Source organism: Chinchilla lanigera, unplaced genomic scaffold (genome assembly GCF_000276665.1).
Source record: "Chinchilla lanigera isolate Chin_1 unplaced genomic scaffold, ChiLan1.0 scaffold00044, whole genome shotgun sequence".
Lineage (NCBI taxonomy): Eukaryota > Metazoa > Chordata > Mammalia > Rodentia > Chinchillidae > Chinchilla > Chinchilla lanigera.
Window position 1 is genome coordinate 18,244,243 of NW_004955445.1, and position 25,797 is coordinate 18,270,039.

The following is a 25,797-nucleotide window of genomic DNA, read 5'->3' on the forward strand; positions in this document are numbered from 1 at the left end:
GCTCATGCAAGACATTATCACAGGGCCCGGGCCCTCAGCTGGATTCTTTGGTCCTTAGTATGTGGACAGATTTCCTGCATTCTTTTGTATGTCATTCTTTGGGAGATTATGATAAATAATCTTATAAAATATGTCCTGTATTATATTGTTCCCCTTGCAAAAAGCCCCAAACCATGACAGTAGCATATCTGTTACCTCAGACATATCATTTCTTTGTGTTCTGAACAGTCAAAGTCCTCTGCTGGATATATTGAGATAATTAATTCTTATTAACCATAGTTATACCTCTGTGGTGTAAAAAATTAGAAATTAGTCCTCTACACAATCCCATCCCTGATTCATTAGCCACGCTTGCCACCCCTCCCCCCTTCACACTTTTCTCCATTCCTTTGATATCAACTCTTTAGCATCCACATATATAGGAGAACATGTGTTGTCTTTCTATACCTGGCTAATTTCACTTTCAACATAATGACCTCTAACTTCACCTACATTGCTCTGAATGGTAGATTTTCATTCCTTTTCGGCTGAATATATTTGGATAAATATAATACATTTTCTGTGTTCATCGATCAGTGCACATGTAGGCTGATTCCAGGTCTCAGCTGTTATGAATAGTGCTGCAATAAAAATGCAAGTGCAGATGTCTCTTTGACATGCTGCTTTCAATTCCTTTAGATAAATACCCAGTAGTAGGATTGCTGGATCATATGGTATTCTACTTATAGTTTTTTAAGGAGTTGCAGTACTGTTTGCCATGATGTCTCTCAATTTACATTCTCACCAACAGAGGGTCCACTTTCTCCATATCTCACTAGCACTTGTTATCTCTAGTCTTTTTTAGAATAGCCATTCTAATTGGGGTGAGATGGTATCTCACTGTGGTTTCAATTTGCATTTCCCTGATAATTAGTGCTGCTGAGAATTTGCTCCTGGGGTTTTTGTTTGGTTTGGTTTGGCTTTGGTTTTGGTTTGTTTTGTTGAGATAGGGTCTCACTATGTAGTTCAGGCTGGGCTTGAACTCGTATAGCCCAGGCTGTCCTCAAACTCACGGTGATACTCCTGCCTCAGCCTCCTGAGTGCTGGGATTATAGGCATGTACCTCCATGCCTGGCTGTTGGGCATTTTTTCATATACATATTGGCCATGCATATAACTTTTATATCTATCCAGAACAAAGCATAATGGCACACATCTATAATCCCAGCCCTCAGGGAGGCTGAGGCAGGAGGATTTCAGGTTCAGGTCCAGCCTGAGCAATTTAGCAACTGAACAAAACCTTGTATTGCTGGGAGTGTAGCTCAGTGTAAAGGCCCTAGGTTCACTCTCCAGTATGGGAAAAAAGAAAAAATATGTAGAAAGGAAGGAAAAGAGGGAGAGGAAGAAAAAATTATTTGCTGTTTTACTGTTGAGTTCCTTACATATTCCGGAAATTAATTCCTTGCTGGATGAATAGTTTACAAATATTTCCTCCTGATTCACAGACAGTTTATTCACTCCATTCTTTCCCTTGCTATACAAAAGCTTTTAAATTTGATGTAATCCCACATTAATTTTTACTTTCATTGCCTGTGCTTTTTTGCTATTGTTTTCTGTTTTTTGAGGCAGAATCTTCTTATGTAGTGCAGGCTGGCCTTGAACTCACTGTATCGCTCAAGCTAGCCTCGAAGTCAGAGTGATCCTCCTGCCTCAGCCTCCTGAGTGCTGGGATTACAGGCTTGAGCCACCATGCCTGGCTTTGCTGCCTGTGCTTTTGAGGTTCCCTCCAAACAACCTTTGTCCAGATCAATGTCCTGAAGCATTTTTCCCTATATTTTCTTCTAGCAGTTTCATAGTTTTGGGTCTTACATTTAATTTTTGATCCATTTTAAGTTGATTTTTGAATATGGTGAGTGATGGCAGACTAGTTTCTTTCTTCTACATACATAGATATTCAGTTTTCTAGCATTGACTATTTAAGAGATTTTATCCAATGTATGTTCTTGCTGCCTTTGTTGAAATTCAGTTGGCTTTAAATATGTGAATTTATTTCTCAGCTCTCTATTCTATTTATGTCTGTGTTTATGCCAGTGTCATTCTGTTTTGGTTACTATCGCTTTGTAGTATGTTTAAAAACAAGTATTGTAAAGCTGTAATTTTTTTTTTTGCTCAGAGCACCTAAACATTTTAACCGAAAAATAATGCAATACTGCAAAGAAAACTTATGTAAACAATTAATGATTTTGTTACAATATGACTTTTACATAAAATAGAAGGTATAAAGAGTCATTGCTCTGGCTGGGCACATGAGATTTAATAATTTGGTGAGGTTTGGTGGGGCGTGGTGGCACATGCCTGTAACCTCAGCACATAGGAGGCTGGGGTGGGAGGACTGCTGCCAGTTTGAGGCCAGTTTGGGCTACAAAGTGAGTTTAAGACCAACCTGAACTGCAATAATCAGTGCTTAAAAAAAAAAAGGTTAGCTCGGCTCGGTGGCACACGCCTATGATCCCAGCACGAGGGAGGCTGAGGCAGGAGGGTTGCTGCAAGTTCAGGGCCAGCCCAGGTTATATAGTTAGTCTAGGGGCGGCCTGAACTATACAGCAAGACTTTGTCTCAAAAAACCAAAAAATTTAAATTTAAATTAAAAAAAATATTATATGCTGAGTGTGGCACTCCCTGTCCTGTGTCTCTGTCTTTATGTATAGACTTCTGGCTTTATACTCATCCTTGTTCCTTGTACATATGAGGGGTGTACTGCATTTACCCCATACACATCTCCATGCATCTTCCACTGAGGATAGGAAAGACTGTCATCTATGATTGTGTAGGTTGTATACTGCACAACTCATGGGAGTGCCAGTCACATCATAGCTAATGGCTGAGAGCAGGAGATACCGGGGATGCTTGGCTGAGCCAATGCCATAATGTTTGGCTTAAATAAAGGAATGGGTAGGTTTTGTCTGGTACATCCTTCTCTAGCGGAGAATGGTGGCCTTTGGTAAACCCATTCCAAGGGAATTCAAGGAATCTCACCTTAACCTTTTTTTGTTTTAGAGACAGGGTCTTGCTATGCAGTTCAGGCTGGCCTTGAGCTCACTTTGTAGCCCAGGCTGGTCTTGAACTTGCAAGGATCCTCCTGCCTCAGCCTCCCAAGTGCTGGGATTACAGGTGTGCACCACCACGCCCGGCTATCACCTTAACCTTTTTAAGTGGCTTCCCTAATAAAGCTTTTAGAGAACAGCTCAAAGGGATCTTTATATTCCCACATTTAATTCACATTAAGTAGAAGACAATTAAACCTGAGACAGCAGAACCTGTACAGAGCCTATTAGAACAAAAGAGGTTTACACATGGGGCCTTCTGGAAAAGGTAGCACTAACAGTGACACCTAAGACAATGGTGCAGACAAAATTCGCAGTTACTCAGATATCTGGGAAGGAGGGAAAGAGGCCAGAATTATATTCTGGTGTGACTTGTTTCATTATAGAAGAGCTGTCTGTTCTGGATTTGGGAAAGATGGCATTTTAATTTATTATTAATATCGGGGTTTTTCTTTAGTTTTTTTGAGACAGGGTCTTACTCTGTAGTTGAGGCTGGCCTTGAACTCACTATGTAGCCCAGGCTGGCCTTGAACTCACAAGAGTCCTCCTGCCTCAGCCTCCCAAGTGCTGGGATTACAAGTGTGCACCACCACACCTGCCTATTATTCACTATTATTATTATTATTTTCATTATTATTATTACAACGGTGAGGCACAAACCTAGGGTCTCATGCACACTATGCAAGCATTCTACTACCAAGCTCCATCTCTAGTCTCTAGCAGATTTTTACTATTGCAACATTCTTCCCCAAACAATACTCTGCCTCTAGCACATCTAAATCAAACAGAATGAGAAGCCTGGGGGCCTTCAGCTCTTCCAGTGGAAATGCAATTTGTCAAAAGAAATGCAATCTGTCTCACAAAGCTAGGGTTGGGGAGAGGTCTCCTTCTTCTTTGTAGAATCAAATATAATGTTCTGTATCTCCATTCTGCTGAACTGGCAGGTCATTTGGTGTCAGTGGTTCCCTGAGGGTGCTGCAAAAGTCCTGGACAGATGCCAAAGCTCCTCCGTGAGCAGCCTCTGTGCTCCCATCCATATCTTACTCTACAAGGTGGAGGAGTCTTTCCTGAAGATAAGCATTCGAGGCTGTACATTTTCCTGTGTACTGGATTAGCTGTGGTGCACAAGTTTGTTTTTTTTTGTTTTTGTTTTTGTTTTTCTGGTACCGGGAATTGAACTCATGACCTTGTGCTTGCCAGGCAGGCGCTGTGCCGCTGAGCTAAATCCCCAGCCCCGGTCCACAAGTTTTTATCTGTGCTGTCTTCATTATCATGCAGGTAGGTCTAAGTTCTTTTTGTTTGGCTCTTACTTAAACCTTAGGTTGTTCTCACATATTGTAGTCTGTATGGTTCTGATGTGTTTGTACTGGAGACTTTGTAAATATTATAACTATGCAAACAATATTAGGAAATGCTCCAAGTGTGCTTGAGAAAAATTTATATTCTTTCACTGTTGAATATTTATGGTTTTTTGTTTGTTTGTTTGTTTGGTGAGTTTAGTTTTTCTTGAGACAGGATCTCACTATATAGGTCAGGATTGCCTTGAGCTTGAGGTAATTCTCCTACCTCAGCTTCTCCTGAGTGCTGGATTTACAGGTGTGTGCCACCATGCCTGGCATCACTTCTAAATATTTTTAAATATACACTAAAATCAAGCCTATATATTCCAAATATTAAAGTACGAAAAGAAAAAAGCAGTTAACTTTACAATGGAGAAGTCTGGCAGTCAACACTTAATCAAGTGATCAAATTTAGCCAGACGTGGTGGTGCACACCTAATCCCAGCATTTGGGAGGCTGAGGCAGGATGATTGCCGTGAGTTCAAGGCCAGCCTGGTCTACATAGCAAGTTCAAAGACAGCCTGAACTACATAGTGAAACCTTGTATCAAAAAAAATTTTTTTAAATGTCACTGGTGATGAGTCACAGTGCTTTCAAGTAGCTGCTGCTATGCTGTGGTGAGGTACTTAGCCTCTGAGAATTATTCCCCCAAACCCATACTCTCCAGTGTAATCAAGAGGAAAACATCAGAAAAACCAAAACTGAGAGATCTATTAAAAATACCTTACCAGGGGCTGGGGATTTAGCTCAGTGGCACAGCGCCTGCCTGACAAGTGCAAGGTCATGAGTTTGATTCCCAGTACCAGAAAAAAAATAAAATAAAAAAAATAAAAATATCTTACCAATGTTCTTTAAAACTATCAAAGTTGCCAGGTATAGTGGCATATATTTAATCCCAGCACTCAGAAGGCTGAGGCAGGAGGATCACTTTGAATTTGAGGCCAGCCTGGGCTACATAGGGAGTTCAAGCCCAGGCTGAACTACACAGTGAGACCCTGTCTCAATGAATGAATGAATGAATGAATGAATAAGGAAAATGAAGGCAGAGTCTGTCCGTTTTTTTTTTCCATACTGGGGATTGAGGGCCAGGAATGGTGGTGCATACCTGTAATCCCAGACCTTGGGAGGCTGAGGTGGGACAATCAACATGAGTCAAGGCCAACCTAAACTACATAGTGAGACCAGAAAACCAAAACCAAAACATACTGAGGATTTAACCCAGGGGCTCACACATGCTGAGCATGTGCTCTACCCCTGAGCTATACCCTCCAACCCATGTCTCTGGTTTTCAAGAAACTTTTACTTTGGGGTCTTTCATGCCCCAGAGTTCTCAAGCAATAGGAATACACACAAAACTTGCCCATCTTCTTGGTACGGAGAAGAATCTTCAACAAATTATCACCTGGGTCAATAATTGAACAATGGATTGCTGGGATTCATTGGTCTCTTGGAGGTGGGGTGGGGAACAGCAAGGGGATTTAGAAAATAGAGACAAGAGCTGAGGTCAGGTAGAGGCCTCTTACAGGATGGGAAAGAGGACTGAACAACAACAGTAGAGGCATTTATTTATGCTTTTGCAAGGTTAGTATCGGGAGACACAAGGTTGCCTAGCGACTAATGACTGAAATTGTCCAGGCCGGATGTTTTTCTCAAGACTGAAGTAGCTTGACTGCTTTAGGCAGTCTGGCTCTGTCCCGCCCTCACCCATCTGACCAATTTCCAGCTTTAGCCACTCCCAACAATGAACAAGCCCAACTGCTAGCCCAAGAGCTTTTGCAGGTCTGTTTAAACTTCACCACATCCCTCTCAAGGAGGTAACTGATATGCAGAGGTTAAAACTTGTCACCCAGGTCACCTTTCAGGGTGGGGCCAGAACTCTCTGACTCTGAAACCAGTGTTCTTATATGCACTATAGGATGTGTGCCATGTGGATAGCCGTCTTTGAACATCTTGCATCCTCAATGCTGTTTGTTGTGGTTTGAAGCCAAAAGGCTCACGTGTTAAAAGGTAGGGCTTTTGAAAGCTGATTGAATCCAAAGGGCTCTAACTTCAGGGCTCCAACTCCACGGATGGATTAACCCATTGATGGGTTGATAGCTTGATTACATTATTGACAGGTTTTGGAAATTTAGGAATTAGCATCTAATTGAAGGGAGTGGGGGTGCTGGGGATATTTAGCTCAGGGGCACAGCGCCTGCCTGACAAGCACAAGGTCGTGAGTTCAATTCCTGATGTGTGGGGGGGAACGAAGGGAGTGGGTCATGCAGATGTGACTGCCTAACCTTCTCTATTTTCCAGACTGTCAGCCTTTCTCTCCAGGTCTCCTTTGAGATTCTCATTCATGTGCTATGTAGTTAGGTCTAAAGTGGTTGCATCTGTACTGAACACAGACTTTTTTCCTTGCTATTATTTCCTAAACAATACAGTATAACATTTTACATCCTATCAAGCATTATAATTATTGGAAAGATGATTTAAAGCAAATGGGAGGATGTCCATGGCTTATGTTAAATACTGTAGCACTTTTTTTCTGTTGTCTTTTTTGAGACAGGGTCTCACTATCTAGTTCATGCTGGCCTCCAACTCACTTATGTAGCCCAGGCTGGCCTCAAACTCGCAATGATTTTCCTGTCTGAGCCTCCCAAGTGCTGGGATTACTGACTTGCACCACCATGCCCAGCATCTCAGCACTTTAAAGGACTTCAGCATCATGCATTTTGCTATCCTCAAGGGATTCTGGAACTGATCCCTCTTGAATATTTTAGTTTGTTTGGTTTTTGAGACAGTCTTGCTATGTAAGTCAGGTTGGCCTTGAACTCACTGTGTAGCCCAGGCTGGCCTTGAACTTAGGCAATCCTCCTGCCTGACCCTCTTGGATATTGTGTGGTGACTGTATAAGCTAACAGCTGTTCACAGGGTGTGCTCCCAGTGCTTAGCACACAGGCTAGCACTGAGTAGGTGCTGTGTAAGTAAGCAGTGACTGACTGAAGGAACAAGCTCTGGACACACTAGGGTTAACTCCCACAGGCAGGGCTTGTGCTGGACAAGCACACCTGGGACTTGGCAGTCCTGCCTCCAGAAAGCTCTGGAACCCGATGCAGAATTTCATCAAGCACACCTGATCTGTACTTGGTGCAGCTCCACCAAGACAGGAAACATTGGATGGCAGAGAGTGAGGACCCCTAGCTAGAGCAGCTTCTTAAACTCTTAGAAGACACAGCAACCCTCCTTGTAAAGCCGGCGTCCTTAAAACACTCTTCCTTCAATTGCCCTTGAACTCACAATTGTCCAAATCTATGTGGTCTGATAAGATAGCACTAAGTCACATGTGGCCAGTGAGCACTCTAAATGAGGTTGGTGGTCTCAGTTGAGATGTGCCATAAATTAAATATATACTATACCAGATTTCAAGGACTTAGCTTTAGGGAAAATTTTATTAATAATTGAATTTATTACTAACATGTGTTTCCCCTGCTTCTTTTCATTCTTTATCCAAAATTACATTTGTTGGCAGGCATGGTGGCTCACATCTAGCATCCCAGCACTTGGGAGGCTGAGGTAGGAGGATCACTATGAATCCGAGACCAGCCTGGCCTACAAAGAGAGCTTACAGCCAGCCTGAACTGCATAGCAAAAACCTGTCTCAAAAAACAAAAAAAGGAAAAATGAAATTACTGTACATATGTGGCTCCCATTGCTTCACTGGATGGCACAGTTCTAAATGACAGAACTCTGTAAGAACTCTCATTCTCTCATTTGCTTTGTTTGGAGCTATGTGCTCAGCTTGGAGAGAAGCCCATCACAGAGTGACTGTTCCATCAATATCTGATGTGCGAATTAATAGAATTTACTATCTATATACTTGTACATGATCCTTCTGAAGTCAGAAACTTTCCTATTCATCCTCATAGCTCTATTCTCAGCACAGTGCCTAATATCTCCTTTCTTTTTCTTTTATGAACAAATATACCTCTGCACTGCCCAGCTTTCCATTCTGCTGGGCTGATTCTGCCATGTAATCTCCCATCAGCTGCTTCACAAAGGTCAGGTATCAGGCAATGGTTTCCTGGAAAGATCGTGGCTCTTCTTGACATTAATCCTGGTTCTTGGCCACTTTGGTGTAATACCTTCTCCGATTTCCTCGAGCTCTGGAAACCTGGGATGACTTCTGCTTCAGACAATAGAGAGAAAAGGACACTTAATATGTGGGTGTTGGCTGAAACATAGCTACTGTTCCCAGTACATGTCAAGTTCACAGGTTCAACAGCAAGACTGCTGATTTGGATGAGAAATATTTTAGGAAGACTGAATAATAGACAATAATTTGAAGCAGATGGAAAGACTAGTCAAATATCCTAATTTCTAGTTTCCAAGTACAAATAAGCATCTGACAGCCAGGTACGCTCATGCTTTTTATGAAATCAGCCTGGAACATGGTTCATTAGCTCATATGCCAGGAAATGGAACACTGACTGTGCCATTCATTAGGTGTGAGACAGGTCCCTTCATTTCTCTAAGCCTTGGCTTCCTTAGTTGTAAAATGAGGGATAATTAAATCTACCCACTGGGCTGTTGTGAAGATTAAATGAGGTAATTATATATAATATGCATTTAATATAGTGCATGGTATTTAATAAAGTTCAGTCTGTATTAATGATTAACACTAGCCCCACAGAGCTATCTGCAAATTAGCAAATAAGAAAGTATGCGGTGTCACTTTAACAGATGAGTCTGTCATAATGACATTTGTGTTCTTCATTTTAACTGTCAACAATCTATATATGCTCCTCAGATAAAAAATAGCTGGCATTTATTGTGCACTTAGCATGAGGCAGGTACTGTGTCACGCATTTTACGTGCGTCATCTTATTTAATCATTGCTATTTGAGTAAGTGCTAGTCTGTGGTGAGATTGCAAAGCCAGAAAGTGAGGTTCCAAGAGGCAAAAGAACATGCTTTGGGCCCCACAGCAAGTCAGTGACTCTTTATTTCATTAGGTAGCTTCCTAATGCAGGCTGAATTTGGCACCCAGGGAATGGCAGATGTGCCCATAGTGGCAGAGGGACCTGCATGAGCGATTCCTGTGCACACCTAGGTGTCAGGCACTCTGCTGTATGTGTTTGGGCAGTAATGAGCACACTCACTGCTTACTTTAGTAATGGTGATAATACTTTAGTGATAGTGAACATAAGGTCTCATTAAAACAAACAAAACTGAGAATTTTGGTCATGTGGCCATGCCTTATAAAAATGCAGAGAAGTCTGAAGCCCTAGGCCTTGTGGCAAGTCTGAAAGCTGCCCACAGCCAGACCTTGTGGAGCACAAACACGATTTGGAAATTAGAGCATCACTCCCTACCTGTAAGACTTTTACAGATAGGGAATAAAATTCTCTCACCTATGACAGGATCTGAATACACTGCACCCCAGGGTACAGCTGCTAGGACTCAATTAGTAGGTCTTTTCTTATTTCTGTTCCTGTAGCTAAGCTACTGGGCTCTTAACATATGCAGACCTCCCCAGGGATTTGCTTAGTCTTGAACTGAAGTCATGGACTATCAATGATCTTGGCCTATTGGTGGCTGCCCTTGGGTCACCGTGCTTCCCTAGTCCACTGAGCTGTGGTTGGGGAGCCAGAGCTGGTAGGTGTGGACGTTGGCCTCATAATACACACTCAGCCTGGTGCTGACTTGGTGTCCAAAAAAAGAGTTTACTATCTCTAACAGGTGTACACATAAACTTTTGGGATAACCACCAGGCATACGGTTTAATACCTGAATGCAGGCAGGCAGAGAGCCACAAAGCTATCTGCCCCAAAGAGAAGTGTGTCCCATATATATAAATAAAAAGAAGGCAGGGGACATTAAAACAAAGTTCTCTGACAGTCTTGCACCTCAGTGGGTAAAGTCCTTGAAGTGTCTGGTGTAAATTTTAGTGTGTTCCTAGAGGTCCCCAGGGACCTGCAAAATTCTTTGTCCCATCTTATCTCCTTCACATCTTGTGCTTGCTGATGACAGCCTCAGGCGCTGAGCTGAATTCTCTGCAGAGAGTAGTGCTTCTGCTGGCAAGTAGGCTGGTGGCTGGGAGAGTCAGGTCCAGTTGGAGCCTTACATTTCTGTCTTTTGGTTATTATGAAAAAGAAAAAAGAAAAAGAAAAGAAAGAAGGAAATGGGTGCCACTTTTTATGACTTTTTCCTGTGTGACACTTGGGCTCAATGGGCAACCTGCTGAGAAGGAAAACCTTGGGGAACTGCTTCATATCGGACTGAGAAGAGCAGCAGTTGTCAATCAGTGATGGTTTGGATGTGGTCTTATAAGAATTGTGATAGGAGTCTGAAAAGACAGGCCCCAAACAAGAGGAGGAGGATTACACAAATCAACGGTCCTGCTAAGGGAAGGAGCCATGAGCCCTATCCTAAGGCCTTAATCCAAGAGTAGGACATATGCTGTCTAATTTCTGAGGCCCTTTTAGTCAGCTTTTTAGCTATATCCAATAGTATGCCCAATTGATTTGTGTAGAAATAGTGCTCTTTGTCTAGGAAGACACATAGGCCACCTTCCTCAGCCATTAAGAGGTCTGAGCCTCTCCAGTTTTGGAGTTACTGATGCCAGAGAGTCAATCTGTGATTGTGAAGTGACAGTGGTCTCGACTATCTCTTTAAGGTTTTGAGATAGGTCATGAGACAAGGAGTGGTAGTAAGAGAAAGAGACTGTCAGGCCAGCTACCCCTGTTCCCATTGCAGCAGTGATTCCCAGGCCTACAAGGAGAGGAATTAATTGAATCACCCTGTGCTGTTGAACCTGGGCCTTTACTGTGGCAGGCAGGCTCTGGTTTCCTGGGGCTATGTCTATATTTGGGGTAAGATATACCCATGTACAGGTCCCAGTCCAGTTGGTGGGAACGCACAGATAGGTGGAGGTTCCGCTGAGGAAGAAAACATCTTGACTGGGTAAACAAAATTGTCTTTATTATCCCAAACATTTAATGTACCCAACAGAATAGCTCCCATAAGAGGTTGAAAAGGCCCTTTGGTTTGAGGAATCTGAGGAACAGCCACAGTTTGGCTTTTCCAGTGGAGGAAAAACATTTTAGTGTCTATTACCAGCTCCACAGAGGAGTGATTAAAAGTGGGCATGAGGAGGCAGCTGGATTGGGTAGGAGTCTGCGCGCAGGCATTTTATGGATGTGTATCTGCACATGGGAGATGATAGCCAACGCAGAGATGGAGTATTTGTTAAGCAATGGAGCAGTGACAATCTGGGAGGGGCTGAGAAGTGAACAGGTTGTCTGATAGGGGGGTTTTGGGTCATTTGGAGATCAACATGACCAGTGGAGGCTAATATGATTAGTGTGAAATTACACTGGTGGGGAGAGAGGTGTTCAAGCAGTGACCTGGAGGATGTATTGTGCTAGATGCAAAGGGGAGCCTGAAAAGTTAGGTTAGAGGTAGTGGTTATTGGGCCATCCCTGGCCTTATTTGAGTCCTTATAGGAAGTGAGACTTGTTAAGTTTGTAAAAGCTGAGTTGTCTGGGCCAGTGCATTACCTCTCTGAATAACATCAGTGGGGCTGGGGATATAGCTCAGTGGCGTAAGTGCCTGCCTAGCAAGCGCAAGGTCATGCATTCGATCCCTGGTACTGCCAAAAAAAAAAGAAAGATGAATAAAATCAGTGAAGGGAAAACCCCAGGGAAAAAAGGAAGGCCACGTTTCCCAGAGGCCAGTATATGTAAACAGAAACCCCCCTTGTATGTGGGGATGATAAGTGAGATTTGTGTTGAGTCCATACCTGTGGCAGAATGGCTGTGGCCTAATAAGTAGCAGCAGACATGGAAACACAGTGCCAACAGTCCTTAGCCAGGGAGAGCTGGGCCAGTTAAGTAAGGAGTGGGTAAGCTGTACAGATAGTAGGGGATTGGCAGAGAGACTGGTGGAAGAGTCTCTGTGCAAGGTAGGAGGATTGTACTGGTTAATGAGACTGTGAACATAGGAAGTGATTCCACCCTGGAGGCAGGAAGCAACGGAGTTGTAGTGCTAACAAAATGCAGAATAGGACCCACAAAAAAAGGCATGGTGAAAACGGGATATCTGAAGTCTGCCTTATCTATCATAGGCCTCCCTATTGATCACCAGACGGGAGGAAGGCAAGAAAGAAGGAAAATGGGGAGAAATCACACAGTGTACCTTGGTGAAAGAGATCTTTTACCCAGTTGTAGAAAGACTGGGGAGTAGAACCCTGAGGGTGAAACCAGGTCAAATCAACATAAACCCTTTGCATAAAATAGATGAAAGGACAGGATACACAGGGGCAGGACATTTGGGTGTTGTTTGGGGATTGTGGTCAGCCCATGAGGGAGATTATTTGTTGCGAACTGTCAGGTAGACTCAGCTTTATGTGAGAGCCACAAATCCACCATGGAAGTTCTTGTAAATGGACCTCCTGGAGCTGTTGGAGTGCTACAGGTGACTCTGAAAGGTCCCTTCCAGTTTTCCTGCAGGGGCCAGGGCTTTAAATTTTGAATTAAAACCAATTTGTTAGCCAGGTTGTCATCATATGGGCAGGTGTCGGGAGAAGGCAGAAGGTTAGCAGCATATGGTTTTTGTTGGTTTTTTTTTTGGACCTGTTGTAAAACTGGCAGATAATCCCCGATAGGCCTTGTCTCTGGCCTGAGGTTTGGCCCAGGAAGAAAGGTGTGTCTGTATAAAAGTTTAAATGGACTATATCCATTAGGCTCTCTAGGAATACAGCAAACTCTTAAAAGAGCAACTGGGAGGAAAGGACCTAGTCTTTGTGTAGCTGGAGTGTTAGTTTAGTAAGATGGGCTTTAAGAAAACTGTTAGCTCACTCTATCTACTTTATGCAAGGACTGAGATCCACAGGGAGTATGTAAATTCCACTGGATCCCTAATGACTTAGACACTTCTTGTATAACCCAATTTATACAGGCTGGGCCATTATCTGATTGAATGGAAATAGGGAGGCAGAATAGGGGGATTATGTCAGTTAGGAGAAAATTAGTGAATGCTGAACTGGAAGGAGAAGCCTCTACCCAACCAGTGAAGGTGTTGACCCAGACTAAAAGATACTCTGACTTTGCACCCATGACATGTGGGTGAAGTCAATCTGCCAGTCCTGGGTTGGGGAGAATCCCTGTACGTGGTGTATGGGAAAAGGAGGGGGCCTCAGGAAACCCTGGGATGTAGTTACCTGGTAGTTACACTGAGCTGTAATAGTCTTAAGAAGGGTCTTCCAGTAAGGAAAGCAGATAAGAGGCTCAAGTGGAAGGGCTAGAGGTTTTAACCTACATGAAAATTATCATGAAGACATACAAGGAGAGTGTGGGCCTGTGAGTCTGGGAGGAAGAATCTTTCTTTATCTAGGAACCACCCCTCCTTTGTGTTGGGTGTTGACACTCAGAGGGGGACTGGGGGGAGCAGGAAAGGGCAAAGTATCTCCCTTTTGTAGCTTCATGGGAGAGATTAACTGCTTCCTTTGTGGTTTTATCGGCAAAAGCATTTCCAGCAGCTATGGGATCTGAGAGTCTTTGGTGTCCCCTGCATGAAGTACAGAAGCCCATGTTGGTGGAAGGGCTGCCTAGAGAAGGGCCTTAATGTATGAAGCATTGGTGATTGAGGATCCCCCAGAGGTGAGGAATCCTCTCTCTGCCCATATGCAGCGTGGTTATGAAGTATGTGAAATGCATACTTGGAATCTGTGTAGATTCCTATAACCCTTTTAAACTGTAACCCTTTGGCCAGCACAGGTGATGGGTCAGAGCAGTCAGTTTAGCCTGTTGAGAGGTAGTGGATGAGGGAAGAGCTGCAGCTTTTATAAGAGAGTCACAGGAGACAACTGCGTATCCTGCCTTAGCCAGCTGTGTGCAAGAAGCCCTACCAGGAACTCCCATTGATAAACCAAGTATGAGCAGGGGTCCGCAAGGGGAAAGCTGAGACATGAGGAAAGGGTGAGGTTGTGAAGTGGATGAGAGACAGACGGTTGTGTGGAACTGGCATCTCAGAAGGAGACAGAATGGGTATGAGATGAGAGGCAGGATCTAAGTCAGGACCCAAGGCAACAGTTACTGTAGGGGTTTCTATAAAAAGTGCATACAACTGTAAGATATGAGAAGCAGAGAAGATGAGAGAGATGTGATGAGGATATGAGATTCTACAGGTTATGAGAGGAGTGTAGTGTGAGTGGCACATGTCTAGTAATTTTTAGAGCACAAAAACTGCTGCAGCAGCCTCTCGAAAACAGCCTGGCCAGCCTAAGACCGTGAGATTGAGTTCTTTAGATAGGAAAACAACTGGGCGTGGGCTTGGCACCTGGGCCAAAATGGCAACCATACAACCACCATGCTCTAGGGTATATAACCAGAAAGGCTGACTACAGTATAGCAAAGCCAGGGCTGGAGCTGTTCTTGGAATTTTTTAGGGTTTGGAAAGGTGAGGAAAGTTTTTAGGATCTAAAGGTTTGGTTGGGTCCCTTTTGTAAGCTTATGTAAGGGTTTGGCAACAAGGGCAAAGCCAGGAATCCAGAGAGGGAAATATCCCACCACCCTAAAGAAGGAGAGAAGTTCCCATTTTATGGAGGGGAGCGGGATCTGAGAAATTAATTGGACAGAGTCAGGAGGAAGGGCTCGAGTGTGTTTGTGTAGAATAACACCCAGCTAGGTGACAGATGGAGAGGAGATTTGAGCCTGGGACAGAGATACATGGTAGCCCTTTGTGTCTATGTGTTGTAGGAGAGCATCCGGTCTAGAGGATTCATAAAAGGGGCTGCAGAGGAGGATATCATCTGTATACTGTATGAGTAGGAATCAGGTGGAAGGAGAGCAAATCACAGGCAAGGGCCTGACCAAAATGGTGGGGGCTGTCTATGAAGCCCTGCGGCAGGACAGCCCAGGTCAGCTGTTGGGACTGCTATGGGTTTTGAGGGCCTGTCTTCAGTTTCTGTAACTGTTTTCGAATATTTAGGCAGCTGGAGTAATAAAATGCATCTTTAAAATCAGTTACCTTTTTGGGCCTGCTGGGTCTAGGGCGAAATAATGCCTGAGGCCAGCAGCCAGGGAGGATACAACCTGAGCTGGATTTTTATCTTTTGTCTGGGTGGTTTCCTTAAGTCTGTCATAATTATCTGCCTTGTGTGCTGCTTTAAGGAGGCTCTCAACCAAACAAGTGATCAAACAAGTGATCACAGAGTTACAGCTCCTTTGAGCAGTGCATTATCCATTCTTGTCTAGATGATTAAAGTCCCAGTTTGGGTTAGCCTGGAGGATGGCTGCAGAAGATTCATTTCAAGGTGTGTGTGGTCATCCACAGCTAGATCTCAAACATGCTCCTGTTCCTCAGGGTGAGAGGGTAGAAGAAAGAAGAATATTTAGGTCATCCCAGGTGAGATCCTAGACCTTGAGAGGTATTGAAATTCCTGAATATATTTGGTGGGATTGACATGAAGGGAACCCAGATGCTAATTTGAGGCAGATTGGAAAGGGAGAAGGGAACATGAACCCAAACAATTCCCTCAGCTCCTGCCACCTCCTGAAGTGGAAATTGGGAGAAGGAGTTGGGAAAAGTGCACCAAACTGTAGTCCCATTCAAGTATGCGGCAAAGTTAGAAGGTAAGGAGGAGCCCTTGATTCAGAGGGAAGCACCAGATCGGGGGACTGACAGATGGGACAAGTTCCTGATTGACTGGAATCCAGAGGGAGTGGCGCAGCTGCAGGGACTATGGCGGGAGTGCCATCAGAGGACTGGTGGTGGAGGGGCGCTTGAGGAGTTGCTCAGCTGGAGGGGGCAAAGGATGCCAAGGAAATGCCAAGGGTCCTTGGTCAGGGGAGAATCAGCACAGGAGGAAAGTGGAGTGGGCTTGGATGGAAAGGAAAGGAAGAGAATTTGGAGGGATCACATGAGGAACACAGAGTAGAAATACTTCCAAGTGTAAGGAAGACCTGGACAAAAGCCACTTCAGACCATTTCTATGTATGGGAGTAATTGTCCAGATCTCAAAAAATGGAAATATCAAAAGTACCATGAACAGGCCACCGAGATTTATTGTCCAGCTCCTAGTGTGGCCACGCCATGTTACAGAAATAAATGAGCCATTTAGGTTTCAGGTCAGGAGACAGAGAGGTTTGAAGTTACACAGAAGACAAGCAAGAGGGGACAGGTGGGGAACTGAGGATGGACAGTTTCCCGCTGGAGTACAGAGAGAGTAAGAGAGAGCAGCTGAGTCTCCAGACGGGACCCCAGGCTGCACAATGTGTAGGACTGAGCAAGGCAATGAGTAAGGCAATCGTCCGCATTGGTCAGATGCTAAAGGGAAGCAGCCTTCCCAGGAGTGCTTTCAGCGCTGGAGTTTAAAAAGCACAAAAAGCAGGGGCAAGCCTGGGTGAACCTCTCTGTCACTCTATGGGGAGGAAAAGAAAGACAGGCAAGAGGGAAAAAAGAGGAGAGAGAAGAGGGTGTGTGTGGGGGTGTGAAATACCCATTGAGATCTGGCATGGCACAAGTGGCAGGAGCTGTAGAAGCTGAGGTCTGAGGGAGCTATGTCACCGAGTGGTCTCAGCCTAGGGGAGAAGCCTCAGGAGAGGACTTATGTTCCCCTCAGAGAGGGAACTAGCCCTCTCTGTCTCTCGGGTCTGAACACCAGGCTTTTGTGATAGCAACCAGGCATATGGTTTAATACCTGGGTGCAGGCAGGCAGAAAGCCACAAAGCTATCTGCCCGAAAGAGAAGTGTGTCTCTTTTATTTGAATGGAAAGAAGGCAGGGGACATTAAAACAAAGTTCTCTGGCAGTCTTGCACCTCAGTGGGCAAGTCCTCCAGGGTGTCTCCAGATGTCCCCAGGACCTGCAAAAATTCCTTGCCCTATCTTATCTCCTCTACAACATCCTGTGCTTGCTGCTGCTGCTGCTGCTGCCGCCAGCCTCAGGTGCTGAGCTGAATTCCCTGTAGAGAGAGCAGTGCTTCTGATAGCAAGCAGGCTGGAGGCTAGGGGAGTCAGGCGGGGTTGGAGCCTTACACTATCCTTCCTGGTCCACACTGTGACGGTGACTTGCCCAGGCTGTAGTAAATACCCAGAGGTGAGAGTCCCTCCTTCAGTGCACAACTCTGAGGTGAGGCCTTTGCAAAATGCCACTCCCTCACTTGCTCCCACTTCCTGTTTTTGTTTTTTTTTTTTTTTTGGTTTTTCTCCTGTACCAGGAATTGAAATCACAATCTTGCACTTGCCAGGTAGGCGCTGTGCCACTGAGCTAAATCCCCAGCCCCTCACTTCCTGTCTTGTTTCCCTGCTTTATATCTCTCTAGTATACCAGAGATTTTGTACTTCATTTTGTTTATGGTATATCCCTGTCCTCTAAAAGAATGCTATAAAAGCAGGCATTTGTTCTTCTGCCTGTTTTGTCTGCCAGTTCCCAGACCTGCAGCAGCAGGTAACTGACACTTGGTGGGGATGAGAAGAGGCGTGGAGAGTGCAGTCTGGCTGGAAGGACAGCCAAGGAAGCTTCCCGAAGGAGGTGACGAAGCTGAGCCAGCAGTTTGAAATGCGGCGCATCTTCCGGCACACAGCCGGGAAATAACACTTTTAGGGCCCATGAGTAGTAGAGTGCTGGGGCTTGGGGGTGTTGCGAGGAGGGCGGTATGAGGAGGGCCACAGGCAGAGCGAGCAGGAACTGGCCTGTGCCCTCTGGAGGGTGAGGCCCAGGTGGGCAAGAGTGGCTAAGGGCAGACAAAAGGCCTACGAGACCTTGCCAGCAATGAGGACCAGTTAGTTTCAAAGAAACAAGGTAATGATGGAAAAGAGCTGTATTTCACTGGGTACTTCCTGTTTGTGCCAAGTACTCCAATATGTTCCTTCACACGTCACCACGAGGATGCATGGAAATAGGGCCAGAAATATGTGAACTTTCCACAAACTAGCCAGTCTGGCTTATTAGGAAAGCAATTTTGTCCTTTTCTGTAGGCTGGGCCACAGCACCTAAGTGATCATGGCCTGACAGCCAAGGCTCCCATGCCCTACTCCTCTCCACCACCAGAGTAAGCTCCGCTCATCCTTCCTGCCCAGTGCTCCATTCCGGTCCTCTCTTGCACAGGTTAACAGGGCATGAGGAAGCCTGGACTGTAGGACTATGATAGTGGGGTAAAAAAACTGAGATAGAAACAGAGCCCTGAGGGGCTGGGAATTTAGCTCAGCGGCACAGCGCCTGCCTGGCAAGTGCGAGGTCCTGAGTTCAATTCCCGGTAATGGAAAAAAAAAAACTTTAAAAAAAAAGAAAAGAAACAAAGCCTTGAGAGGAGGGAGGTAGACATTGCTCTCAATTGCTACTGGAAAGCACAGGTTAATAAGGCATGAAGGACCCCAGGGTGTAGGACTGAGATAGTGGTTGGGAAACAAGAAAACTGAGAGTGAGAGTGAAAGTGAGAGCGAGAGAGACAGAGAGAGACAGAGAGAGACAGAGAGAGAGAGAGAGATACTAAAGGGAAAGGAAGTAGCCACTGTTCTCAATAGCTGATAGGAAGCTCAACAGCTGATATCCCAAGAAAGGGGACGGTCAGCCTTTAAGGAAAGAGATGGCTGCCAATGCCACAGCACCAAGCAACAGAAACAGAGCAGAGGGGGCCATACTGGAGAAATGTGTTCCCATCTCTCACTGAAGGACAAGAGCCATAGTTACTTGAAACTGGCCAGAGAAGGCTTGAGGTGAGGTGGGGGAGGTCTTCCAGAAAGCACATGGGAAATGGTACAGTCTCTGGGTAGGAATTAAGGTGGCGATGTAGAAGTAAGGACCTCTCCCAGAAGTGGCTGGCAGAATGGACTCTTCAGCCCCTGGAAAGGCTTCCTTCTCACTTTTATGGGGTCTCACAGCCTGGTTCCCACCTCAGTCTCAGTTACAGTGAATTTCAATTGAAGGAATGGACCAACTGAGTCTCTTCTTCCTATCATAGCCTTGCGGAGAGTCACTCTGTATGGACTACACCTGATCAAGGGGGACAGGGTAAGTATACATGCCCACAAATGGTAATACACACACACACTGGGCACATCCTTGCAATCATTGCTAATGAACATACTGGCCAAAGACCAAATATACCTGGGGTAGCAGAAACCCCAAGCCCTGGCACTGCCTACTACATTGCTAGAGTTCTCCAAGGGGAGCTGCTCTTTATCCACCTCACTCCTACTTTTGCTCAAAACCATTTTCCTAAATTCACTGTGCTTTTGCCATCAAGCTCAGAACACACCTGTCTTCCCTGAGGGCTTAAGTCCATCTCCATCTCTTCATCCACCCCATTATCATCTTCTCTTCCAAATCCCTGGCCCAAATGTTTCTCAGCCAAGTTAGTTTTAACAGTTCCCTTTGCTCCTAAGCCTGAGCACCCAGATGCACATGGGATTGCTCAACCACCAGTTCAAATCCTGCATCCCATCTTATATCTCCTAGGTCAATCCTTAGGAGTATGCTAAGTGGGAATTCTCAGTGAGTGAAAACTGGAAGATTCGCCCTGTGACTACCTTCTCTATACCCCGCCTACCTGGTACACATAAGTATAAGGTCTCCACCTCTGCACTCCAAGTCCCCAAAGTACTGGGCTTCCCCTCTGCTTGCTCGTGCAGAGTAAAAACATGCTCCGTTTTGTGCCAAGGACACTGCACTAAGGTCTGGAATGTGTCGTGTAATGATGTCATTCTTCACTCTTCCACTCCAGTGTTCATGATCAACATTACAACCAGCTAAGGGAGAAGGTCAGATGAGGCCCATGGCCTGGCTGGGGATTTCCACCTCAGAAACACGGGCAGACTTAGCCTCTTGGCAGTAACTCACCATGAGGAGAGCCCTTCAGGGGAGTAGGAACCCCATGTCATCATTCTGATATTCTTTCAGCAAACTCCAGATCCAGGGCAGCAACCCTAAGGTGATAAGGTGGTCAAAGAGTGAAAGTTATTACAAGTACTTGGTCTCCAATGTCACCTCACCTTTTTCAAGCTGCCACCAATGAGAATGCTCCCAAGTAATCATGTCTGAATTGCCAGGTGTTTTTCACAACAAATTTGTCTTAAAAAAGGAATCTCAATGCACAGAGAAAACAGTTAAAATGGAACCGTCTTAACATATTCACCACAGGGTCATAATTCATACATCTTGCTGCTGGTAGGCTCTGAACCACCAGTGGTACAAGCCAGCAAAAACCCACTACGTGGCCAGGTGTGATGCATTCCACTACAGTCCCAGCACTGGACAGGCTGAGGTGAGACAACTGCTAAAGTCTAGTCTGAGACCAGCCTGGGCAATGAGCAAGACCCCCATCTCAAAAAATACATACAGAAATGGGTAGAAACTCTAAAACAACTTCTTGCAGGGAAACTGAGCAGATATGTAATTGGCAGAGAGACACCTCAAGAGTTCCACTCTCAGAGCTCCGCCCACCGAGGTCCCAAAGGACCACCCCAGCAGCCATCCCTCCATGCTGTCATTACTGGCCTGCCCACCTGTCAACCCAGCAGGACTGGGAGCTCTTGCTCACCTCAGTCTCAAAGTCCTCCACATACCCGTTCCCCAGAATTCCAAAGCCTGCCCAGACCCAACACTTCCAAAAGGCCACTTGTCTCTGAAAATTTTGTGGTAATGACTGTGTGTCACCCCACAGTTCACTTACTCACTATGTATAACTTATCCTGGCTCCTCCCACCTCCTAAATGTAACTAAAGCTTCATGTGTACATAGTCTGGTCTCTGAGAATGATAGACAAAGCTGAGCCGGGCCAAGACAAAATGTCGCCCATCACTGACCCTCACACAGCAGCCCCCAAGACTCCTGAGACTGGAATGTGTTGGCAGGAAAGAAATGTATGAAAGTGCCAGCATTTGAAAGGGACAGGCTGGACCCTCCAAACACGGGAAACGGCTTTCAGTTCTTCTCCCTGCATAATTGACGACCAGGGCACAGGCAGCCCACGGTCACTTTAGAATGCAGGTGCACACACCAGTGAACGGCCCTGGAAGAGACGCTGGTGCCAGTGGCCTGTGGAATGGGCCCACTCCAGGGAAACAGCGCAGCTAAGCACAGGACTCCGATAGTGGCAAAATCCCCAAAGAACCTATTTGCCACATGGAATCAAAAAGAAGTCAACTTGGGCAGAAACTCTGGAAAAATATTTATCACTTTATTTTTCAAATGAAGAAAACTAGGTTGAGCTGGTCACTGACTGAGATAGCAGCAGAAGGGGACCCCCACCCCCCATGCCCAGATTCACCTATTCTGCATTATAACATGCTGCTGCTGACCTCCAGGCAAGGAGGGCAGTCAGCTGGGAGACTCTTACTGTCCAAGTGAGACTCTGGAGCTTTTACTTTTACAGCACCCACTAAAGACTAGTGTGATGATTGGGATCCAAAATGCTCCCCGAAAGGCTTACTGCATTAAAAGCTTGGTTGCCAGCTGATGGGCTTTTGGGAAGGAACTGTATCATCAAGTGGATTGATCCACTAATAAATTAATGAGCTGAATGGACTTGTCAGGAGCCTAATTGGATGAAATAGATCACTGGGAGCCTGCTTGGAAGGGTATACGTTGTGCCTTATCCCTTTCTGTCTGGCTTTTTCTCTATCTCTGCTTCTCGGCTACAATGATGTAAGCAGCTTTCCTTCACCATGCCATCAGCCATGACAGTTCTGCCTCACCATAAGCCTAAAGCAATGAAGCTAGCAGACCATGGAGTGAAACTTCTGAAACACTGAGCCAAAATAATCTCCACATTTAAGTAGTTTTTCTCAGGTATTCTGTCACAGCAGCAGAAAGCTAACTAACACAGCATGCGAAGGGTCAGATGTGATCTAGGCTGTCTGGGTTGGCAGATTTGCCAGCCTCATCTCACCTCTTCCGTCACTCAAAGCCCCTGGGAACATGCACAGGACTATTTTAGATGCAAGGGATCAGTGGTCCAGAGATCTTACCTCAATGACATGGGGGTCTAAGATGTTCCTGACATGAAAACTCCTATGACACCTGCAAAAGACGGGGAGCACTAGTGAACATCCAGCATCATGGGCATGAAAACCACCAGGAAAGGGCTTGGCACAGTAGTTACCAGACAGAAAGCATTTCAAACATGGTGGCCACTATTTCCTAAATAAACACAATATTTCCTTGTGAAAAATAAGAGTTAACCAAGTGAATGGTCTGCATCAGGGTAGCCAATACTGACTAATACAAAACACAGATTGGCTGAGTGGCAGTGACTGCTGGCCACCAAGGAGAACTTTAAGCAACACACAAAATCAAGCAGCAGGAAGTGAAAGCCCCAATAACAGTAATGAACACATAGCAGCCCCAAAGTCCAAGATACATGATGAGAACCAAGAGTGTGGGAAAGCTCCTAGAAATGGAAGGCAAGCATGCAGCCTTCCAAACATAGGACAATTCTTTCCACATTTCCTCTGCCTGCACCACCAATGACCAGGACATGGGTGCCCCCTGATCACTTACGAATGCAGGGGCAAAGAGGATGGGGGGGATTGCTGTAAAAGGAGGGAAATGGCAGAAGCTTTGAGCAGCCAACCCAGCTAAACACAAGGACCCAACAACTGTTTCTAACCCTACAAACATTCTTTCAACATGGCCAGACAGGGGAGGCAAAGACACCTCTACAGAAAACCGATGAAAAGTTCCGTGTGCTCATGCTTGTAATCCTATCACTTGGGAGGCTGAGGGAGGAGGACTGCTGTGATTCGAGGCCAGACTGGGCTAGTGAGTTCAAGGCCAACCTGAACTACATAGCAAGACCCTGGCTCAAAAAAACCAAAGGCAAGTAAGTTAGCTAGCTAGCTAATAGAGTTCTTGTGTTGTAGAAGTCAGGGAGTTGTGACCCAAAGAAAAACTGTGTCATCATATTTCTGCTTTCTAGTGGATGAAAGTGAGGCTAAGAAAAGGCCCCAGAAGGCCGGGTGTGGTGGTGTACACCTGTAATGCCAGCACTCAGGAGGCTGAGGCAGGAGAATCATTCCGAGTTCGAGACCAGCCTGGGTTACAAAGTGAGCTCAGAGCCGGCCTGAACAAAGTGACTAAGATTTGGGTATGGGTGAGTATGGTGCAAAAATCCTGAGTTTGACTCAGGCATTCTGCCACCAACACACCCAAGGAAGGAGGCGATCCTTACAGATTCCAATCCCAAATCAGCACACCAAAGGGAGCCACATGCATCTCAAATCCCCCAGGGAAGGTACACCTGGGGCCAGGATGATGGTGCCTTCATCTCACTTCCACCTACATCACACCTAGGAAACCTGCAGAAGTCCCCAACCTCCAGAGGACACGTGTCATTTAGATGCACCATGGTCCTGCTGCTTCCTGGCAAGATGGACACCTCTCGTGGCCGGCTACACCAAGTTGTCATTTCTGTAATCAACAAGAAGCCCCGGATAAGCCATTAGAATGTCACTTGGTTGAACCCATCCTGGTATTACATGTGTTTCTGGCACAGTAGCTAGCTGCTTCACAAATGGGCTGCTGTTACTGGTCCCTTCTCACACAGGAAAAAAGCTAACAATGCTGCAGGGGACAACAAAATAGGGAGGACTTTTGAGATCATCTTTTGTGTAAACTTACAAAATTGTAAGACGTTCCAGCTGGGACCTGTACCCTGCCAAAGAACCTCAAATGGATACTTACTGACTGTCCAAGTGCAAAGCTCAAAGAGCGCTGATTGCTATTTGATCATTGCTTCAGATAAAGACTTCTTCAGCCCCCTCCAACAGAGTCTACAGGAAGAGCGATTCTGATAAAAATGCGCAAACCGTTCCTTCACCCCATGAATACTGATTATCTACATGTAACCAGGCACCAGGGTTGAAAACAAGAAAAGCAGTCAGCTCTCTGATCTCAAGATCTTTGCAGTTTCCCTATTTAATAGGAAGTGCAGCACAGAAGCATGAGGGAAGGCGGGGCATGGAGGTGCACACCTGTAATCCCAGCATTCAGGAGGCTGAGGCAGGAGGATCTTTGTGAGTTCCAGACCAGCCTGGGCTACAAAGTGAGGTCAAGGCCAGCCTGAACTGCATAGCCAGACCCTGTCTCAAAAAGACCAAAAAGAAAAAGAAAAAAAAACAAAAACAAAAAAACCAAAAAACCATGAGGGAACTCAGCCAGGATCTGACCTCTGGTCTTTCTGATTCCAAACCCAGACCCTCATGTGCTACAGCAAGCTTCGGTCTGCGCAGGAGCTCTGCCACACAGATCTGTGCTCAGCTACCATCGCCTCTGCGGGTGTCCACTGAACCAGGATCCACAAGGCCCCTAGGCCTCAAAGTGCACTTACCAGGACATCAGGTCCCTGGAGCACGGAAGGCAGGGGGTGCTGGGTGCTGCAGAACCAGCAGCGCCGGTCAAGGGGTAGTTTCCATCAGCCTTCGGGAGGCCGCGAAGCAGAGAGACCTAAGCAGGGGAAAGAGGAGGAAAAGGCTTCAGTTTACAGTCTGGATGCTGTCCCCTTGGGCCCTGGGAGAGTCCTCAATCGAAACCTCAGCCACTCCGTATGGAAAAAGGAGGTTTTAGCCCTGGTCTTGAAAGGCTTTTAGTGAAAACGAGTCAGTCCAGGCACACAGAACGACACTGAGCCCGAACAGACAAGCAAATTCCGGGTTTCGAACGCCCCAAACCCGAGGCCCGCACGCGGGTGTGAAAGACCAGGGGACGTGCGGTCCCCGATCACACGGGGCGTCCTCCCCAGGAGGGAGGGGCGGCTACGACACCGCTCGGGGACGGTCAGCCCGGCGCGGCAGAGGCCCGGGACACGCGAGCCCCGGGAGGCCGAGGCCCCCGGTTAACAGATGCTTCGGTCTCCCCTGCTCTAGGGAGAAACCTCAAGCCTTGGGAGCCTGGCGCAGAGCACGCCCCGAGCGCGCCCCCGCAGCGACTCAGCCGGGTGCCGGGAGTGAAAGCAGCTGGGTACACAGAGCACAACACCCCAGCAAGTCGGCCGCCTCTGGGGAGCTATGGTTGAGCGCAGGCTGCAGCCTAGAGCGCCGCCTCCCGGCCAGGCCAAGCCTGTGCGACTCGCCCTGCAGCGCCCCCTGGGAAAGAGGAGCTGAAATTCTAACCCTCCACTAAGGCTCACCATCCAGGCTTAGCTAAATACAACCAAGCATCTCTCTTTCCGCCCACCATTCTCCCACCCCGTATCCACGCATCCGGTTATCCCGAAAATATTTACGGAGACAGCTTTCTCATTCCTCCAGTTTTCATGCTTCCTATTGGATCGTCCGTCCTTCGACCATCCAAAGTACACCCACCAACCCATCCCTTCATCTTTTCATCAATCTATTCATCTAGATTTCCATCCATCCAGAAAATCTACTGAGCAACTACTTCGCATTAAAGA

General features: G+C 46.0%; 1 long non-coding RNA gene across 10 annotated transcripts; it reads right to left on the reverse strand.

Annotated features, from left to right (window-relative positions):
* Positions 1-12: 12 nt before the first annotated feature.
* Positions 13-25,438, reverse strand: LOC102011372. Of its 10 annotated transcripts, none has more exons than XR_001235588.1 (6): positions 24,736-25,438; positions 23,696-23,816; positions 22,376-22,427; positions 20,247-20,332; positions 8,394-8,591; positions 13-238 (listed from the first exon to the last, which is right to left on the reverse strand). It is a non-coding gene; the product is annotated as an uncharacterized LOC102011372 (long non-coding RNA). The 10 variants fall into 10 exon arrangements; XR_001235585.1 differs by having other exon boundaries at positions 13-241; XR_001235584.1 differs by having other exon boundaries at positions 13-287.
* Between the last annotated feature and the right edge of the window lie 359 nt (positions 25,439-25,797).